This window comes from Podarcis cretensis (assembly GCF_951804945.1).
Source record: "Podarcis cretensis genome assembly, chromosome: 17".
NCBI lineage: Eukaryota > Metazoa > Chordata > Lepidosauria > Squamata > Lacertidae > Podarcis > Podarcis cretensis.
The window spans coordinates 15,793,400-15,815,027 of record NC_137187.1 but is presented as its reverse complement, the minus strand read 5'-3'; the positions used below and the strand labels follow the sequence as shown (position 1 = coordinate 15,815,027).

Here is a 21,628-nt window from a genome sequence, read left to right as displayed (position 1 = left end):
AATACAGCCTTTAAAAACATTGTATTGTACAGATCCTTCCTTCCTCCTCTCCTGTCTTGTAATTGTCACCAGACACCTGACAAGGAAGCCATTTCCTTGTTCTTGTCTCTTGAGTGCATTGCAAGCCCAAATCTCAAACACGAGTAGCAATCAGGCCAAACAATCCAAGATTGAGCTCAGAGACTGATCAAGACTTGGAGAGTACCCGAGTGAGGAACAGAGCAATGGGCAGCATGTGAAATAGATTTATACCTTTGCTACTCTTCAGCCAAACAGTTTCCAGGGTGGTCCGGGATCAGATACAAAACAACAAAACCCATATTCCAAAATCAAATTACACTGGAAAGCAGCCATTAAAACAGTTTAAAGCTCAACAATACTGGGAGGAGAAGAAAACTTTTGCCCGGTGTTGAAAAGCCTTTATGGGAGGCAAACTCCATATGCAAGGTGTCACCGCTGAAAAGATTCCTCCCCTGATCACCTCCCACCATACTTCAGTTGATCATGCCACACAGAGAAGAGCCTTCACTGATGATCTCAGCACATAGACAGGTTGGTATGGGAACAGGTGGTCTTTCAAGTACCCAGCTCCCAAGCTCCAGGGAGCTTTAAAGCAAGGATAAGGAAACTCTGGCAACTACATATATTGCTGGATTACAATTGCCATCCACCCTGATGTCAGGACAGGTGTCAGGAGTGGACCAGCAAAAACTCACACAGTGTTATTCAAAGAAACAAACAGTACAGGAGGCCAGGCCTGGCGAGCACAACAACTCTTCCCAGTAGATCTTGGCCCAAGGAGGCTGTTGCAAGGAATGTAGGTCTTTGCCTCCCCACAACTCCCTAAGTCTCCTCCTCCCCCCGGTCCTTCCCAAGCAATCTGAGACTCTGATGCCTTGTCTGTCTTTGCTCCATCCTCTTCATACCTCTCCAGGTTCTGGGAGACCAGTAGGGAGAGGAGCAGGTCACAGCAGGAGGGGGAGACCCCCTGGCTTCTTCAGCAGCCTGCCTCATCTCTGCCTCTGGCCCAGCCTCTTCTTCCGCCTCTGATTCTGGACTGCTCTCTGCCACAGCCCCTTCCTGCTCACCAAACCCGGTTACCTCTTCAGCTTCTGATACCTCCTCCTCCTCTGAGTCTGCACCCTTTTTCTTCACATCGCAGTTCTTTCAAAAGTGATGGCTCCTGTGAAGAGTACCATCACACAAAAGTGTTTTTGATGGCTCGTAATTCTGTTGAATTAGCACTCAGTCGAAGAACCAGGACTCTAGCCTTATCCCTTTGGCAGATGAAGAATGTAAGGACTTTATATATACTGGACAGCATTTGTCCACGGAGTAACCCTTCTTAGAATATTCTTTGGTTTGGAATTGACATAAATCCTCTTAGATGGATTCTATCTCCCCAAGACCCTTTAAGCAACTGTGGCGTCCATGCTTTGCTTTCCCATGTCATCCGGCTTAGCCTCTCTGGCTTAAGGCTCCTGCTTTTGTCTTCAAAGCCAGGATTGCTTTGTTATCTACTTTTGTAGTTGTCTGAGAGAAAATATAACTCGGAACTTTCCCTGTCTTTTCCATTTCCACAGGACCAGAACCACTGGTCATTTTTCATTCTGTAAAAAAGCTTTAAAATCTATGTTGGTCGGTTCCTCCCAGTCCTAAATCTACAGGGTTGTGAGCTGATTCAAATGTTGTATTTCTGTACACACATTGTATAAATTGGTAACACACGGACTGGATTTAACCAGAATGGAATAATGAAATCCCAAACTCCAAAGGGTCTCCCAGTTAACATGCAAGAGCAGTTTGTTACCCTGTGTTACTGATGAACCCTTCTTTTGGTCCATTTACAAAACAGGAAAGCACACACAGTTGTACCTGGGTAATCGAACGGCTTAGCTGCCGAACAAATTGGCTCCTGAACGCTGCAAACCTGGAAGCAAGTGTTTCGGTCTGTGAACATTTTTTGGAAGCCAAACATCCGACGTGGCTTCTGCTTGAGTACAGAAAGCTCCTGCGGCCAACTGGAAGCCACGCCTTGGTTTTCGAACAGTTTTGGAAGTCGAATGGACTCCCAGAACGGATTATGTTCGAGAACCCAGGTACCACTGTATATCAATAGGGTGAATTGGCTTTTAGTAGTCCCTGGTCCTGAATGGGGTAACTGTGCCCCTGAAGGACCAGGTGCGCAGCCTGGGAGTCATTTTGGACTCACAGCTGTCCATGGAGGCGCAGGTTAACTCTGTGTCCAGGGCAGCTGTCTACCAGCTCCACCTGGTACGCAGGCTAAGACCCTACCTCCCCGCGGACTGTCTCGCCAGAGTGGTGCATGCTCTGGTTATCTCACGCTTGGACTACTGCAACGCGCTCTACGTGGGGCTACCTTTGAAGGTGACCCGGAAACTGCAATTAATCCAGAATGCGGCAGCTAGACTGGTGACTGGGAGTGGCCGCCGGGACCACATAACACCGGTTCTGAGAGATCTGCACTGGCTCCCAGTACGTTTCCGAGCACGATTCAAAGTGTTGGTGCTGACCTTTAAAGCCCTAAACGGCCTCGGTCCTGTATACCTGAAGGAGCATCTCCACCCCCATCATTCAGCCCGGACACTGAGATCCAGCGCCGAGGGCCTTCTGGCGGTTCCCTCATTGCGAGAAGTGAGGCTACAGGGAACCAGGCAGAGGGCCTTCTCGGTAGTGGCGCCCGACCTGTGGAACGCCCTCCCATCAGATGTCAAAGAGATAAAGAATTACCTGACATTCAGAAGACATCTTAAGGCAGCCCTGTTCAGGGAAGTATTTAATATGTAATGCTGTACTGTTTTTAACACTGATTGGGAGCCGCCCAGAGTGGCTGGGGAAACTCAGCCAGATGGGCGGGGTATAATAATAAATTATTATTATTATTATTATTATAGGTATGTCAGGAGTTTGTTGCCACTGGCAAAGATAAGGTTCAGGATTTTCCCTCAGAAACTTGGTCTCTTAGCCCCTACACTATTCCATAGCAAAACTGCATTCTATGATCCCAAAGCCTGGGAGTTCTCCCCTTTTCTCTTAGCAAATGGATGCAACCTTTAAAAAAATGGGCTCCAGACCACCCTCCTTTTCAATACCATTTAGGGAAATTAGTTTTGATAAAGAAGTGGGAGGCCTGTTCAGTGTGGAGGACCACTCTGGGAATTGATGAGCCTTAGGGCTATTGCTGGCTTTCAAATTTCATTAATCATATTAACACAGATTGTTTTTTGCTACCCTCATTAAAACAGAATTGTAATTGCTAAACCAAGGTTTGCAGCCACATTGCACTTGAACTGCTATCTGTTCTTGGTGGTGATATTAGTAGTTCTGAGAGCTGGAGACCATCACGAACAATTGCTGGCTTATATTCGCCCTGTGTTAAAATCATTAATATTTTTGAAAGTACCTAAATATGAATGCATATATCTATGGACAGTTATAACCAGTGATGTTTTTAAAGAAAAAAAAGTTAGCAGTACTCACCATTAAGTTGTTACAGTAAGTGCCACACTTTTAACATTGGGGTGTGTATGTGAGGTGCTGGTACTGTGTACCTTTGTGTACCTCCAGAAAAAAGCACTGGTTATAACTAACTAAATTAAAAACGACATATCTACCCATTTCTGGTACTAACTTGCATCTGCTGTAGTTGTACAGTGTAGGAGGTGGGGGACCCTGATTTTTCTTTTAATACGTCGTGGACCTGGCGTTTTGTGCACTATAAATAGAGCAAGTAGCAGCAGGACATGGAAATAATTTTAAAGAATTTGCATCATCCGCCTTCAGTATATGCCAGGAATGCGTAATAGAAGGCAGCCTTTTCAAAAATAGGAATTCTGCATTTGCAACAAAACATAAGTCAGAATTATGGAGCTCGTTTCTAATGCACAACAACAGGGGTAACCCTCGTCAGCAGCATTAGGTAGGTGTCTATTGAGTTAAAGCGTTTGAAATTAGGACGGAAGGCACAGAACTTAGGAAGAGCCCTGCTGGGGCAGGCGAAAGGCTCACCTGGTCTAATGTTCTGTTCTGACAGTGGCCAACCAGATGCCTATGTCAAGCTCACAAGCTGAGCGCAACATCACTCTCCCCGCCTGCAATTTTCAGCAACTGGCATCCAGAATACTGCACAATATAGTGGAAAGGGAGCATAGCCACAGTGGCTAATAGCATGCTGTGCTAAGGAAACGTATTGAGTGGCTGGCGCAGTGCATCACGTTCTGCTTCCCGGACTAGCAACGCTTTGCTGGACATGAATTTAGACTTGCACCGTTATCTGTAGCAGCAAAACCAGGTTTGCCATTAACAGAAAGAAGAGTTTGGATGTGATATCCCGCTTTTTATCACTACCCTAAGGAGTCTCAAAATGGCTAACAATCTCCTTTCCCTTCCTCCCCCACAACAAACACTCTGTGAGGTGAGTGGGGCTGAGAGACTTCAGAGAAGTGTGACTAGCCCAAGGTCACCCAGCAGCTGCATGTGGAGGAGTGGGGAAGCGAACCCGGTTCACCAGATTACGAGTCCACTGCTCTGAACCACCACACCACACTGGCTCTCACACTGGCAGCCAACTCCAGTTCCACAACGAGGGGCACAGGGCAGGAACGTAAGAAGAGTCTCCTGGATCAGACCAGTGGCCCATCTAATCCAGCATCATGTTCACACAGTGGCCAACCAGATGCTTATGGGAAGCACAATATCGGGACCCGATACATGCATTCTATGCACACACACTGATAGATATGGCCCTGAGAACATCGTAGCACAAAATTATAAGTTATGCTGGGAAATCTATGACCGTTCTCCTGGAGTTTGTTTGTTTTTTAATGGACAATGCAGGCATGCAAGGACCACATTTTTGAATAATAACACTGGACGTAGAGGGTGCTTAACCATTTCCTCTCAGTTTTTGAGAACAAGTTCAGTTCTGATCACAGAGAGACCATGGGGAAAAGGGTACCTCCTCCACCTCCTGTGCCATAAAGGTAAAGGTGTAAAGGGACCCCTGACCATTAGGTCCAGTCGTGGCCAACTCTGGGGTTGCGACGCTCATCTCGCTTTATTGGCCGAGGGAGCCGGCGTACAGCTTCCGGGTCACGTAGCCAGCATGACTAAACTACTTCTGGCGAACCAGAGCAGCGCACGGAAACGCTGTTTACCTTCCCGCCGGAGTGGTACCTATTTATCTACTTGCACTTTGACGTGCTTTCGAACTGGTAGGTTGGCAGGAGCAGGGACCAAGCAACAGGAGCTCACCCCATCGTGGGGATTCGAACCGCCAACCTTCTGATCAGCAAGTCCTAGGCTCTGTGGTTTAACCCACAGTGCCACGATTAACTGGGCCTAAATTTCTCTGAATAGAATTATTTCTGATAATGGAGGATATTTGGTGAAAATGTTGCATCCCAATTTTTCTGCTCACAATAGGGTGGAGCATTCAGCTCCAAGAGAAGAGAAAAGGAGACAGAAAGGATATTGAAAGCATCTTGGAGTGTGAAGGATCAGAGGCAGAGGCAGCGTATCAGCTGCTGGAGTGCCTGCTTGCTCCTTCTACAACTCTGCTTCTTTATTGTTGGCCTAAAAATTAGTTAGTAGCGCTGACTCAAATTTTGCAGGGTAGACAGAGGAAGGAGGACTGAAATCCCCCCAAACAGTTTTCGTTGTATGGGTGTGAAATTCACCACAGCGCCACCCGCGTCCCTCTCCTGTGCCATAGCTGCCATCAAATGTATAGCCTTCAAGCCTGCCTTTCCCTTTTTATAAAAGAAGAGGGTGTGTGAAGCCAACAAAGTCCATGTATGAGCAGGATGACTTCTGCTTGCCCATTGAAATTTGCCCTCCTGCTCCCCTCCTCATGTGCCTCAAATCTATTCTAGAAGGTTGAGGGTGATGGGTTTTTATTACGCTTACTTAACTATATTTTATCCATCTGCAGACCCACATGTGTGGGTTGAGACAAATGGATCAGCTTACATTTAAGAGCTTGTGGCTGAGCAGAGTTTAAATCCCATCTTAAGCAGTTTAATTGAAAGCATAGGAATTAGTCACTGGTTGAATTCTCTTTTTTTGATACCCCGTTTATCAAAGAAACAGGCTACAGGCTGAAAAGTAAGTTTAAAACAGTCAAGCATTCATCCTTAGCGGCAACAGTGATAAAAATATATGCAGGTAAAATCCTTGTATTTACAGCAGAAACGGTCTCAGGCATGTACCTAAAGAGAGAGAGAGAAAGAAACAGGAACTATTTCTTTGCTGCTTCCCTCCCAGAAGACAAGGGGAAATGACATCACACAGAGCCTTCTCTGTCAATTACATTTCTATGATCTGAGTCTGTCTATCAGCAATACAGCTCTATGGTCTTAACCCCTTCTCATGCTAACTAGCAAGAATATGCACTGTTAGATTTGACTGCAAAATCTTTCACAGGGGAAACTTCCAGAGCAGATGGGGGGGGGGGGAGAGGGTGTGTGGGAAAATGGAAGTTCTGCACCATAAGCAGAAGTCATTCAGCTTGCACAATGACTTAGTTGGTACAAGCCCAGGAGTTTAATAATGGAGCTCATAACTTCACATTTAGTGTGCCCCTCAGGTACATACTTCAGATGCAATACATGAACTATAAGGAGTGGGGCAGGGGAATAGTTCCAATATTGTTGGGATCCTACACTGAAATCACGTTGAAGAAGAACTCCTGGAGAAAGTTTGAAGTCAAATTCATATGGAAACTGAATGGCTACAACTTTGAAGGCATCTGTAAGGTTATATTTTTTTCCTTTTCACTCCCTCAGTCTCTATTGCTGTTATCTTGGAAGTACAGCAGGGAAGAAATAAGTAAAAGGAGTCAGCGCCTTCCATACTTCACAAAGAAACACTAGCAAAAGCTGGGTGCCCTTTGACATGGAGAGAACGCAAGATGCAAAGCCTTTAGCGTTGCTTCCGGACATAAGCTATAGCTCATTAGAGCAGGATGACTGCCTTCAGTGAACCAAGATGACCTGTGGCACGAAAGGAACAGAGACCTGTAAGCATTAAAAAAAAAAAGTTTGGAAAATAAAAAATAACAAAGGAACTCATCACACTGACCATCAAAGGATTCCTTGAAGCATTGTGAATAAGCCAGTGAGCTCAGAAAAAAACTGAATTCTTCGTTCTCTGGTGTTACAAATTAATCTACTGACTGGTTTACTTGTACAACAGTTATATCCACTGTATTAAACTTTTACTGCAATGGTTTCCCCCAGAGAATCTTGGGGATCATCGTTGGGTGAAGTTGCTGAGAATTTCCCATTAGCTCCTGTCCAGGAACTGCATTTCTCAGGATTTCCCTGTGAGAGGAAATGACTATTAAATCAGATACACATCTGCAATATATACATGCCCATTATTGCATTTTCATTTTCCCTTAACAAATATTTAAACCAGAGAGATCCAAATGTATTTGCTAAATGTAGGTTTTGAAATCCGATGTGATTTTTTTAAAAAACACACACCCAGTTTTCATTATTTCGTTTGCCTTTGATTCTAACAACTTCATTGCGATTCTCTGTTTTTTACCTGAAAGTCAAGTTCTATCGATTTCAGTTACTGTCTTTCAATTTATTCTCTCTCTCTCTCTCTCTCTCTCTCTCTCTCTCTCTCTCTTTCTCTCTCTCTCTTGATGGGGTGGCAATCCCAAATCATGCGCTTCATATTAAATGGCAGAAGCCAACCAATGAACTCCAAGGTAACACAGCAAAATAGCACTGGATAGGAAAAAAAAATGTTGTGAAAAAATTGCAGTGCTCGGAAGAATATTAAAAATGCACCAGCTCTTTGTTGCAGTTCACGCTGAAAGAAAACTCCAGATGTTACTTTAAGTGAGCATTGCACCAGATGCAAAAACCTGATTAGGTGATCCTAAGAAAAAGAGGTCCTCTTTCTTTCTTTCTTTCTTTCTTTCTTTCTTTCTTTCTTTCTTTCTTTCTTGGGAAAATGTATGAAAAGCTTACTCTTGACAGATTGCCTCTCACTGCCGATCCTTTAGATGCACCCAGCTGTGTCGCTGCTGCTTTCACGTTGCACTGATTTGATTCCAAAAGCATGGGGGAAGGGGTATTCCTTTCTGCAAGAGCAGAAGCAGGGCCCTTGTGGGTGGTTGCATGCTGTACAATGCACATGCACAATAAAAAGAAAAGAGCTGGTCTTTTCTCTTCTCACCTCTGGGCAGCTTCCTTTTGCCAGAAGATGCTTTAGAAAGATGCCCATCAGTGGTCCCTTTTTTGATGAACTGGCAGAAGACTCTAACCAAGAGTGCTAAACTTTCCCAAAGCACTGGGAGTGAAGCTCCACGGTGATACAGCATCACTTTGACTAAGGCTTGTAGGTATAATACGGTGGGGACCTTATTATATGTTCTAGGAGTGGTGGTGAGTTTCAGCTCCTGTGAATTTCACACCCCTACAATGAAAACTGTTCTGGGGGATTTCAGTCCTCCTTCCTCTGTCTACCCTGCAAAATTTGAGTCAGCGCTACTAACTAATTTTTAGGTCAGCAATAAAGAAGCAGAGTGTAGAATGAGCAAGCAGGCACTCCTCTGCTGATACCTCTGCCTCTGATCCTTCACACTCCAAGATGCTTTAAATATCCTTTCTGTCTCCTTTTCTCTCTCTTAGAGCTGAATGCTCCACCCTATTGTGAGCAAAAAAATTGGGATGCAACATTTTCACCAAATATCCTCCATTATCAGAAATAATTCTATCCAGAGAAATGTAGGCCCAGTTAATCCCAAACAAAACTATATTGCTAGTTTAAACTGGTGGATGAAGGAAATAATAGCATAAGGTCGAGGGTCTGGCAGGAATGGGAGGGGGACCACTGCTTACTTCAACAATATAATTGATGGCTTCCACATGTGCTGGAAATTCTCAATCCATGGTGGCAATATTGGGGATGTGCATCACTCAATATTATGTTGCTCAGAATGGTGTTATTTCCCTAGGCCATCGGAAACAGCATTCTGCTTTGATTTAGTCACAATTCAAATGACCGAAATTCAATTCCGATTGCATCATTTATTAGTAAATGTTGACAATCAGCAAGGCAGCCTGGAAAGTCTCCAGAACGAAGACCCATTAATTCAGCAATCTTATCTCGAGAGAAAGAATGGTGCAAACAGGCCCTGCTCCTTGTTTAAGATGGCTTTAGTCCATGCGAACTCATGCCTTGATAGTCATTCCTTTGATAACTGTTCAGTCTCTTGAGAAGAACATCAACACGTGTGACCAAACTTATCGACATCTGTGTATCTCCCACGAAAACATTGCATTCCCGAGTTTTAAATGTATCTTGTTAACAACACCCTCCAAGTGTTGAAGGGTTTTCTCAGCACTTTCCCATGGTGAATGACTTTTAAGTTCAATTCATCTGTGATAGAAAGCTAGCTGACTTTTGTTGTATAGTTATAGTCACACAAGCACAGTCACCAGGAAGTAATGCATCAGCCACCACTTAAAAATGCACTCTCAAGTCCCAAGGGTAAAATATCAGTAGGGGACCATATTGCATTATGTAGAGGAGAAAGTTCAGTAGGGCCAACTGTTCCTGAGGATAAACAGTATAAACAGTTATACTGGCCTGAGGGGACATGATGCAGCTAAGCAAGTCAGGAGCTGACCAGTGCTTGTATGGGAGACTCCCTTGATGGAACAATGGTGGGGTATAAATATAAATGTTTCTTTTTTCAAAAACAAAACAAAAATGGTGCTTTGCATTAATGCCTTCTATTTCTTAAAGAGTAATATTTTATTCTTTTTCCATATTGAAAGTTATATTTGTTACTCCACAATTATACTCCAAATCAACAAAACTAGTGACTTCTTGCTCCCCCAACATCAACGTTTATAACCCAAATGCATACAATTACATTGTTGAGGTTCCATCTTATCTACAGTGGTGCCTCCGGTTGCGAATGGGATCCGTTCCGGAGGTTCGGCTGCATCCTGAGGAATTCGCAATGGGAGGTGCTGCTTCTGCGCATGCGCGCGGCATGGTTTAGTGCTTCTGCATGTGCGGCGAAACCCGGAAAAATACTTCCGGGTTTGCCGTGTACATATCCCGAAGGATACGTAGCCAGAGGTGAACGCAACTAGAGGTACCACTGTAATTCCATCCTCTCTAACATGCTTCTTAACATACAGTCATACCTCATGTTACGTTTCCTTCAGGTTACACGTTTTCAGATTGCATCCTGCGGCGACCCGGAAGTACCGGAAAGGGTTACTTCTGGCTTTCGCCACTCGCGCATGCGCAGATGCGCAAAATGACGTCATGCGCATTCACAGAAGCGGCAAATTGCGACCCGTGCATGCGCAGACATGGGTTGCGTTCTTTTCAGGTTGCGAACAGGCCTCCGGAACGGATCCCGTTCTCAAGCAGAGATACCACTGTATTCTGCTATTTTCTTACACCTCAAACCTCTTCTAGATCAAATCCATCCGCTTCAGTTCATTTGCATGTGCAAATGCCTTTTCTGTCCAGGGAAAAAAACGAAAGAAAAGCCTCGGACCACCCTGCCATCCCATGTCTCAGCCACATGTGATGATCTAACTTCTGAGGATGAAGGATTGAGTCTGTTTTCGGTCAATGCCCATTTAGATGTGCTCATTTGTAAGTCTGGTCACTTCCGTTTCTGCATTTTTATTTTAAAAGCATGCAAACATTTGGTTTTTTGTAAGCATTTTATCACAAAACACATTTTGCACATTTCTGGTACTTTTTTCTAGCTAACAACTGCAGTGTATCACAAAATTAAGAGAGGGTAGCTGGATTCTTTTCCCATTCTTTTCTAGGGAGTGAGATTCAGGCCTGTTCATTTAAAAATGCAGATGGAACAATTCACCTAACAAAATCCTGAAGCCTCTTTTCTACCCAATGGCATTTCCAAAGTACTCATTTGTGGGTTTTTTTAAACCTGCCTCTCAGTGTAATGAGTGGTTTTTCTGTCCTCCAAGACAACCCTATCCCCAAGAGCAGGTTCATTTCCTATTTTAAGGAAGTAAATAGTTGGGATGTAAATATTATTCTTCCTAAAATACATCCATTGTTTGGAATAGCTGAATACAGACAATGGTGCGATGTACCTGCGAGCATAGCATTGCCTGATGATTTGTACTTCAGGGGCTATTGCTCAAGATGCCTCATTGAAAAGAATTAAGCCCACACCCTCCAACCTAAGGAAAAGTGGGACATTCCAGGATCAAATCAGAAACCAGAATGGCTTCTGTAAATCTGGAATTCTCCCTGGAAAATAGGGAAGCTTGGAGGGGATGGAAGTCTGGTGGCCCATGAGAACAACCAAGGTAGGATCAATACCCTGCAGTTATACTGCTCAGACCAGTAAAATAATGGCCAGCTAGTAACACGAAGAGACGTGGGTGGTGCTGTGGTCTAAACCACAGAGCCTAGGGCTTGCCGATCGGAAGGTCGGAGGTTCGAATCCCCGCAACAGGGTGAGCTCCCATTGCTCGGTCCCTGCTCCTGCCAACCTAGCAGTTCAAAATCACGTCAGGTGCAAGTAGATAAATAGGTACCACTCCAGCAGGAAGGTAAACGGCGTTTCTGTGCACTGCTCTGGTTCGCTAGAAGCAGCTTAGTCATGCTGGCCACATGACCCAGAAGCTGTACGCCGGCTCCCTCGGCCAATAAAGCGAGATAAGCACCGCAACCCCAGAGTTGTTCACGACTGGACTTAACAGTCAGGGGTACCTTTACCTTGCAATACAAAGCAAAAACACACAGCTGGATTAAAAAAAATTAAGAACACAAGAAGAATCTGCTGATCAGGCCAATGCCCCATCTAGACTAGCATCCTGTTCTCATATTGACCAATCAGATGCCTATGTGAAGCCTGAGAGCAGGATATGAGCACATCAGCAGCCTTTTTACCTGCGATTCCCAAAAACTGGCACCCAACAGTGGAGGTACAACACTTAGCTAGCAGCTACTGAAAGGCTTATCCACACACAAAATTTGTCTAATCCTCTTTCGAAGCCACCCAAGTTGAACTCAAGACAAGGGTGGGTCTTTCTCCCTCTTGCATCTATGTGGAGCCATCCCTTCCAAAGAACAGCCCAGAGAATCAACAACAGCATCCTGCTTCCCTTCCACTAACTTGATTTTTCCTTAGAGTTTCTGGACATCGACCTTTTCCTAACGCAATTTCTCACGTGGTAAAAATTTCTGCTTTCATTAAAAGCCATTTCATTCCAGTGGGACAACAATTCCAAGGTTATTCCAAGTGCTCTTGTCCCTTGTAAATCAAGCCAATCAGGAAGCTCCACGATTCGCAGACTCTGTGCTCCATTTACTGTTCCCACCCTTTAGTGTTTCCTGCCATTGTTCTTACAAATGCCTCTGAAATGAGTGTGATGTGTCAGTCCTCTTGAGTTGCCGCCCTTACCTTCGGTTAGGGGAATTTGAGGGGCTATTTCAGAGGAAGTGAAACTGAAAAGCTCTTGGCTTCTCTTTCAATGTGGCTTTAGGCTGCCATTTCCCAGGACAAGAGGCAGATTCTGGGAAGAGAGGCTGGCAGTGATTAATGAATGGAAGAAGCCAGCCAGCCAACACTTGTTCCTTCTCCTGCCTATGCTCAGACAGATGAGAATGAAAGCTGGCTGTCAAAAGATGAATGGAATTTGCCTCCTTATCAGTAGAAAGTGCTGAAGGGCAGCAGCAGGCAGCTCCAAGTTCAGAATTTTAATATGAGATGCTCTATCTTTCTGAGTGCTTCCAGACTGTTTACTTTTATTTGGGTGGGATTCAATTATATGCCGGAGGGGGGAAAAATCAGGTTGCACCCCACCAATCAGACTTTTTTTGCAATAAAGTGATAATAATAATTAATAATAATAATAATAATAATAATAATAATAATAATGTATTTATTTATACCCCACCCATCTGGCTGGGTTTCCCCAGCCACTCTGGGCAGCTTCCAACAAAATATTAAAATACAGTAAGCTTCCCTAAACAGGGCTACCTTCAGATGTCTTCTAAAAGCCTGGTGGTTGTTTTCCTCTTTGACATCTGATGGGAGGGTGTTCAACAGGGCGGGTGCCACTACCGAGAAGGCCCTCTGCCTGGTTCCCTGTAACTTGGCTTCTCGCAGTGAGGGAACTGCCAGAAGGACCTCGGCACTGGACCTCAGTGTCCGGGCAGAACAAAGGGGGTGGAGATGCTCCTTCAGATATGAGGAAAGACACTGGAAAGTGTAGGCTAACCATTGCTTGACATAACACCACCACAACCACCACCACCAATAATATGCCACCCATCTGTCTGGGTTATCCCAGTCACTCTGGGCAGCTTCCAACAAAACACAGTAAAACATGAAACACTTTGCTAATTATAATGCTGGGGGCTTCCTGGAAATGAATCCTTGCCAAAAACCTGCCTTTAGACCTTACTCTCCATGATGGTGATTTCAATAATAAAATACTGATTTTTTTAAAAAGGCATTGTGCTGTATGCCTTGCTTCTACAGTGTATTCATTTCTGTGACAAGTGAAGACACACTTTTTCGTCAGGCTTTTAGAGGTGGCGAGGTGTGATGGGTGAAGTCATTTCTAAATACGACACTGCCACTGTATTAATGACATAGGTATTTTATGGGAATTTGTTTTAATGGTTTTATTATGTGTTGCTTTTTTATTTTGTTGTACACCACCCTGTGACTATGGTGCTGTAGGGTGGTGTAACCATAAATACATAAAGGTTGCCTGGTCTGCTAATGACAGCTGGACAATCAGGCAACATTAAGCCATGTCTGCACTGTGTCAGGCAATGGCGTAGCGTGGGTTGCCATTGCCCGAGGCAGCATGGAGGAGTTGGGTGGGAGGAAGGGAAACGGACAGAGTATGCATGCACATTCAACGGTGTTATGTACTAAGCTTGGCTCCTAGAACAATGGGCAAGTAGGATCCTAGAATGCAACAACTGATTGGCTTGCAGAAAAAGACCAATCAGGCTCCTGGAGGAAGTTAATCAGCCTATTAGGCTGGTAGCATCATAGAATGCAACAACTGGTTGGCCTGCAGGAAAAGACCAATCAGGCTCCAGGAGGGAAGCAGAATCAGCCAATCAGACGGGACTCATTGTGTAAATAATGTATATAAAATTCTGAGGTTTGGGGAGCAATTCAATCACTGTGTTACAAACTGCAATAAAGAGCATGAAATCACTACAGGACTCTGAGTATGTACTTCAAACTGCCTAACAGAGTCCGCATCACCCAGGAGATTGCAGCCACAGAGATAAGAAAAGAAGAGTTGTTCCATTGTCTGGAGAGGTCACTTCCTGGTTCGCATGGAGAAGCTGTTTTTAACAGAGCCCAGCAACCGAAGTGTTCAACTGTACTGAGCCAGCACCTAACAATTTTGCACCCAGGGCAACCACCTCTGTGCCCCACCACACTATGCCACTGGGGGCCAGACTTAGACCAATGGGTATCAGCCCAGGAAAAGTGTACTTAACTTCCAAAGCCATCCAAGTCAGAAGCTGTACATATCAATGATTGCAAAGACAGGAAATAAGGGTTTTGGAGGAGCATTTCTGATCCTTTGCTCACATCAAATGAAGCTAACTCAAGCTGAGTCATAACTGTCTCGTTTCCAGATGGCTTTCAAGCCAGAAGGACAGCATGCTTAACAGCACCACAGCGTCAATTTAGGAAAACAAAAAAGCAACCACACAGATAATGGCAGAAAATCCCCTGTTGCCTCATGGGATGCTGGAATCAAGAGGACTGAGCTGTGGGAAGCAAAGAGATTTCACACTGGTTTCTTTCCCAGAATTTCCAGTAAGAGTCAGCTGACGACTTCCTGCCTGGACGGGTTGGGTCTCAGTCAAGTTGGGTGAACTGCTTCACCCTGAGGGGCCTTTAGAACAGTGTGGAAGTTCCAAGAGTAGGAGAAGAAAAAGAAAAAGAAAATCTCAGCCATCTGGACTGTTTCAATCTGAGGGGTAAAAATCAAGGCGAGAGCAGCACCTGCAACCCAGACATTTGGCAGAGACCTAAAAGGGATTTCGCATGAAATAGTTTATGGCTGGATCATGTGTAGAACTCCTGACTGGTCATTTCCAGATATCAGAAAGACTGATCTGTAAATTTAAGGAGCACCAAAGATTTCCAAGCAACCATCGTCACTGCTTCTAACCCAGCACTGAACTCACAAAAGTATTTTGATTTTCCTGAGCCTTTGTAGAAAAAGCAAGAAGCAAACCAATTCCCTCCCTTTTGATGTTTACACAATCCAGGTCAGGCCTGTATCAGGTCAGGTCTGACCGGTGCTGTTTTTCTAGAGAAAGAGGTGCCAGAACTCACCACGAACACCTTCCTTGTTCTCTAAGCCCTATGCTGCCTAGGACCCACGTACCTATGGGACCGCCTTGTCTGGTATGCCCCACGGAGGTCCACAAATAAGGTCCACAAATGACAACACCTTGGAGGTCCCAGGTCTCAAGGTAGTTAGATTGGTCTCAACTAGGGACAGGGCCTTTTCAGTACTGGCCCCGACTTGGTGGAATGCTCTGTCACAAGAGACTAGGGCCCTGCGGGACTTGACATCTTTCCGCAGGGCCTGAAAGACAGAGCTGTTCTGCCTGTCCTTTGGTTTGGACTCAGTCTGACCCTTATGTCTTCCCTCCCCTTACGGTTTTGATCTATGGGCTACTTTTAAAATGAGGCTGCATTTTAACCTGTATTTTAAATTGTCCCCCCCCCCATTATGTTTCTCCTGTAATTTTACTGGTGTTAGCCACCCTGAGCCCAGCTCTGGCCGGGAAGGGCGGGGTATAAATAAAATTTATTATTATTATTATTATTATTATTATTATTATTATTATTATTATTAATGACAATGGTGCCCACCTGAGAGGTGCTGGAACTGAGTTTTGGTGAGTTCCGGCTGCGAAAAAAGAGAGTCTTGCTTCTGACCCACCATGCTCAATTCAGTCCACTACCAGCTAGTAAAGGTAAAGGTAAAGGTACCCCTGCCCGTACGGGCCAGTCTTGACAGACTCTGGGGTTGTGCGCCCATCTCACTTAAGAGGCCAGGGGGCAGCGCTGTCCGGAGACACTTCCGGGTCACGTGGCCAGCGTGACATCGCTGCTCTGGCCAGAGCCAGAGCCAGAGCCAGAGCCGCACACGGAAACGCCGTTTACCTTCCCGCTGGTAAGCGGTCCCTATTTATCTACTTGCACCCGGAGGTGCTTTCGAACTGCTAGGTTGGCAGGCGCTGGGACCGAGCAGCGGGAGCGCACCCCGCCGCAGGGATTCGAACCGCCGACCTTTCGATCGGCAAGCCCTAGGCGCTGAGGCTTTAACCCACAGCGCCACCTGCGTCCCACCTCCACTACCAGCTACATACCGGTAAACAGAAATTCACTCTCAACAATTACAATAATTCATTACTAAACTATGATCAATAAAAACAACCGCAAGCCACAATGCATAAAATGCATAAAATACCACCATACAAAACCATGTACAGTGGTACCTCGGGTTACATACGCTTCAGGTTACAGACTCCACTAACCCAGAAATAGTGCTTCAGGTTAAGAACTTTGCTTCAGGATAAGAACAGAAATTGGGCTCTGGCGGCATGGCGGCAGCAGGAGGCCCCATTAGCTAAAGTGGTGCTTCAGGTTAAGAACAGTTTCAGGTTAAGTACGGACCTCCGGAACGAATTAAGTACTTAACCTGAGGTACCACTGTAAAACGATCAAGTTGAGAAACAAAGACACACCACTTATACAAACATTTTTTTTAAAAAAAACCCTGACTCCAAAATCTGTTCTGTTTTCCCCAACCCTCCAATGAAGATTTAGGAAGGGGATGGGGTGCACATGAAGGGATAACAACAACAACAATGCTTTGTGGCATCTATTTATATATACAAGCTGGTAATGGATATTTGGGTGTTTTCCTGCCCCCCCCCCCAAATTTGTGTTCAAGTGGGGAGATTAATTAGGCATCTGCCTCATATTAGGTCAGATATTTGTCCATGGAGCTCAGTACCAACCTGGCATGAGCCCTTTGGGGTATCAGACAAAGGGTTGTTACATCATTCATTATATAAATCATTATATTCATTATATTCATTCATTATATAAATCTTGTACTCTATGGATGACTTGTTTACATACTTGAACTATATCTACAGTTCTTGCAAAAGTTGTGGCAATGCATTAGGCCAGAGGTTTTCAGCCTTTTTGGGTCCATGGCTCCTTTGACTAGCTACATTGTTTCTGCAGCACCCCTGTGGAGCTCAAGAGCCCAGCTATGTCACCCCTTGCCTGCAGAGCTGGCAGCCTCTCGCCCTTTTTCAAACACCCTCACTTGTGGAGTGTTCCCTCAGCCTCCTCTCTTCTCCCCTCTTTGGGACTCCTTTGGGCAGCTGCAGCTTCCGTCCCTGGCTCTGAGTCCCAAAGAGAGGTGCCTCCTCACACTGCCCCACAAGGGCCTAGGGAGCACCCCCTGGCCAGCCCCAGAGACACCATTTGCCTTCAGAGCTTGTAGCCAGGGGCTGCTGCAACAAACAGCTCTGCAAGTCTTGGGGAGGCAGACACACAAGAGGGCATCAGAGGAGGGAGGGAAGGAAAGGGTTGTTGTTGCCTGCAGCACCCCTGACCATTATTCAAGGCACCCCTGGGTGCATAGCTGTCAAGTGTCCCTTATTTGAAGGGACAGTCCCTTATTCCAGTGCCATGTCCCACTGCTGTCTCTTATTGATAAAAGGTAAAGGTACCCCTGCCCGTACGGGCCAGTCTTGACAGACTCTGGGGTTGTGCGCCCATCTCACTTAAGAGGCCAGGGGCCAGCGCTGTCCGGAGACACCTCCGGGTCACGTGGCCAGCGTGACAAAGCTGCATCTGGCGAGCCAGAGCCGCACACGGAAACGCCGTTTACCTTCCCGCCGGTAAGCGGTCCCTATTTATCTACTTGCACCCGGAGGTGCTTTCGAACTGCTAGGTTGGCAGGCGCTGGGACCGAGCAGCGGGAGCGCACCCCGCCGCAGGGATTCGAACCGCCGACCTTTCGATCGGCAAGTCCTAGGCGCTGAGGCTTTAACCCACAGCGCCACCTGCGTCCCCCCTTATTGATAGATGTCCCTTAAATGTCCCTTAAATGATGTCCCTTAAATTTCAAAGGAAGCAGCTCCTCTCCCTCCCTCCCTGCCGGCCAGGGAGGAGGGAGGCTCCAACTGTGTTGCTTGGCTGTGTTGCTCACCCAAAAATAAGTCTAAGAACGACTGGGGGGTGGAGCTTGCATGCCTCGTGTGTGGCTAGTTAATGCAAGCTGAGGCGGTTTTTGAATGCTGGACGCCATTTTGTTGCACGTGCTGCTGCAAACTTTGCAGTGCAAAGCCAGGCCGGGGAGCCATCTTAAGTTGAGGCTGCATAGGCCTTGTGGTACATGTGATTCAGATTCTATTCAGTTGAACCTCTGGTTACAAAGTTGGTTGGACAGTGTTTTTGAAGCTACCAGCATGAGTTTGACCAGACTGCAGGAGGACAGGAAGACTGGAGTGCCTGGAACAGGTGAGGCTGCAGGTCCCTTATTTTGGCTGCTGGTCCCTTATTTTCAAGGCTGCTGGTCCCTTATTTTCAAATCTGTAAGTTGACAGCTATGCCTGGGTGCCATGGCACACTGGTTGAAAATGGCATTAGGCCACAAAAGATCAGAAAAGAAGTTCAGTTTTAATTTCTGAAGCAAAAGCTTCTTTTTACTACAGTGCAGGGGGGCATCTAGTGGACACCGATATTATAGCAAGTACTATAAAAAATGAAGGAGGTCCTTCGCCCTCTCCCAAATTAGGAGACTCTATCTAATAGATGGAAAGCACAGTTTTATATTTCGGGGGGTGGGGGGGGCATAGTTCTGTAACTCAAGCAAATCACCCAAGTCCAGTTTGTCACAGCTATGTCCTATGGAAAGCGATGGGACTTAAGTTAATGGTGAATTAAGTTGGTTGTGGTTTCAAAGGGACTTAATTAATTTTAAGGGACTTAATTAATTTTAGCTGGATTCAGGCTGGTTTTTATATTCAATAATGTCTAGGCTGCTCTGAAAGGCTGCAGCTTGTTGGCAGAACATGGGCGCTTCCAGGTATTGCTAATTTGGGGGGCAGAATTCAATGTCATGCTGACAAATTCAAGTTGTGCAGTTAAAGTGGATTTTTATTTTGGTCTTGTAATAGTAGATCTTGGGGCTTACCCATGAAATTTATTGGCACAAGCTTCAGAACAAACACAAGAACATACATGCTCATATGGTGTTTATTTGGTTGTGGTGTTCACTGCCATAGGCTGCAACGATATTTGCTGGACTAGATAGGGAGGGTTAGATCTGTTAGCCAAGACATGTAAAATGTTTGAAGGCAGATGTAACTTTAAATACCAGTGGGGGGCAGAAAAGCAACAAGGGAGAGCAGTTGCCTTTATGCTTTGTTTCGGGGCTTCCAGGAACAGCTACACCTCCCAGTTCTTCTTACGTTCTGGTGATATTGAAGAAACATACCTTTCAACATACCCTCCAACATTTTTCTAACAACAACAATTTTATTATTTATACCCCTTCCACTTGACTGGGTTGCCCCAGCCACTCTGGGTGGCTTCCAACATATATGAAACCATAATAAAACATTAAACATTAAAAAAGCTTCCCTATACAGGGCTGCCTTCAGATGTCTTCCAAAGGTTGTATAGTCACTTATCTCATTAGCTCCATGCCCTCCAACATTTCTCCGATGAAAATAGGAACATTCTAAGGAAAAGCGGGACATTCTGGGATCAAAACTGAAACTGGGACAGCTTCTGCAAATTTGGGACTGTCCCTGGAAAATAAGGACACTTGGAGGGTCTGAGAATATAAGAAGAGCTGTACGGGATCAGGTCAAATGTCTGTCTAATCCAGCATCCTTTTCTCACAGCAACAACAATAATAATTTTATACCCTGCCCATCTGGCTGGTTTTCCCCAGCCACTCTGGGCGGCTTCCAACAAAGTATTAAAATACAGTGGTCTGTTAAACATTAAAAGCTTCCCTAAACAGGGCTGCCTTCAGATGTCTTCTAAAAGTCTGATAGTTGTTCTTCTCTTTGACATCTGGTGGGAGGGCATTCCACAGGGTGGGTGCCACTACCGAGAAGGCCCTCTCCCTGGTTCCCTGTAACCAGATGCCTGTGGCAGGCACACAAACAAAGAAACGAGTGCAACTGTGCTCTCCCTATCTGTGATTCCCAGCAATTGCCATTCAGAGGTACCTTGCACCTGGCAGTTAAAGCAGAACATAGCTATTGTGGCTCACAACCACTGACAACCTGATGGACCACAGATCTACCTATTTTAAAACTATCAAAGCTGGTGGCCATCTCTAAAACCTGTGGCAGCAGAGCCCATAGTTTAACTATCAATACGAAGCAGTCAACTGCATGCACAGTAGCCAACAAAGCATGAATTTTGACCTACTATTGCGCGACAGACGATGTGTCTGGCAAATTAATTTCCTTCGCATCTAAAACACCGTACATTTTATCTGTGCTCTTCCTAAGGTCTTTGTTTGTGTGCGTCATATGGCTCACACCCTAGAGATGATTACAGAATATGAATTTAGATCGTTTCATTAAAATTAAAACATTGGAAAGAAGAATATAAGGAAAATGCTGGACTATGATACAATAACAGAGGAACGGAAGTGAAAAGCAGCAAATAATATTAAGAAGAAAAGGCTAATAATTAGTGATTTTGGCGAGATTGGTGTACATTCCATGGTTTATTTTAAACTGGCTTTGTGGATTTTAATATTGTATGATTATATTGTTGTAACGCACCCTGGGACCTTGTGGTTAAGGGCAAGTGAGAAATCCCTTAAACAAGAAGTCAAACAATAGTAATACAGTACTACAATTACTAATATATATATATATATATATATATATATATATATATATATTAAGGTGGGAAACTGGATGGGATGGCAAATTTAAGCTCCTGCAATTGCACTGGGGGTGAAACGGGGGCTGATTCTGCTCAGCTTTGTTCCATCTAGGAATCAATGAATCTCTCCATTTTGGTTTCTCTCAGATTCTCATTTGTCCAGTCTCAAGGATAGTTCTCCATATTTCTGCATCAGTTTGTGCTCTTTTCTTTTCTTTTTTAAAGAAAACTCATCGTGAAGAATTTATGGGATGATTTTTTAACTAAACAAAAACCACAAATAGCTGCAGAAATGTGGAAAGCTGAATTTAATATTGGGAAAATGTGAACCAGAGAACTGAAATTGGCAGATCCTTCCATCCAGTGGTGTAGCGTGGGGTGCCAGTGCCCGGCGCAGGCAAGCCACAGACAGGCAGGGCCATGCTGCTTCACCTGCCTGCCCATGCAGGGGGAAGCCCAGCCAGCAAACGCAGCCTTTGGCCGGGCCACACTGGGGTCACCCCTTGCCTGCCTTCCTCTGTGTGCACCCACTCACCATGGGCCTGAGCTGCTCTGCTGCCTTTACCCGGACGGGGCAGGGATTCCTGTGAAAGCTAGCACCTGTGTTGCACTCCCTCAGAATTTTGTGCCTGGGGC

General features: G+C 45.2%; 1 protein-coding gene across 4 annotated transcripts in view; it reads right to left on the bottom strand.

The window, feature by feature from the left end:
• The window catches only part of PALM2AKAP2 (PALM2 and AKAP2 fusion), a 222,086-nt gene that overhangs the window by 131,513 nt on the left and 68,945 nt on the right, over positions 1-21,628 (bottom strand). The window lies entirely within an intron of this gene.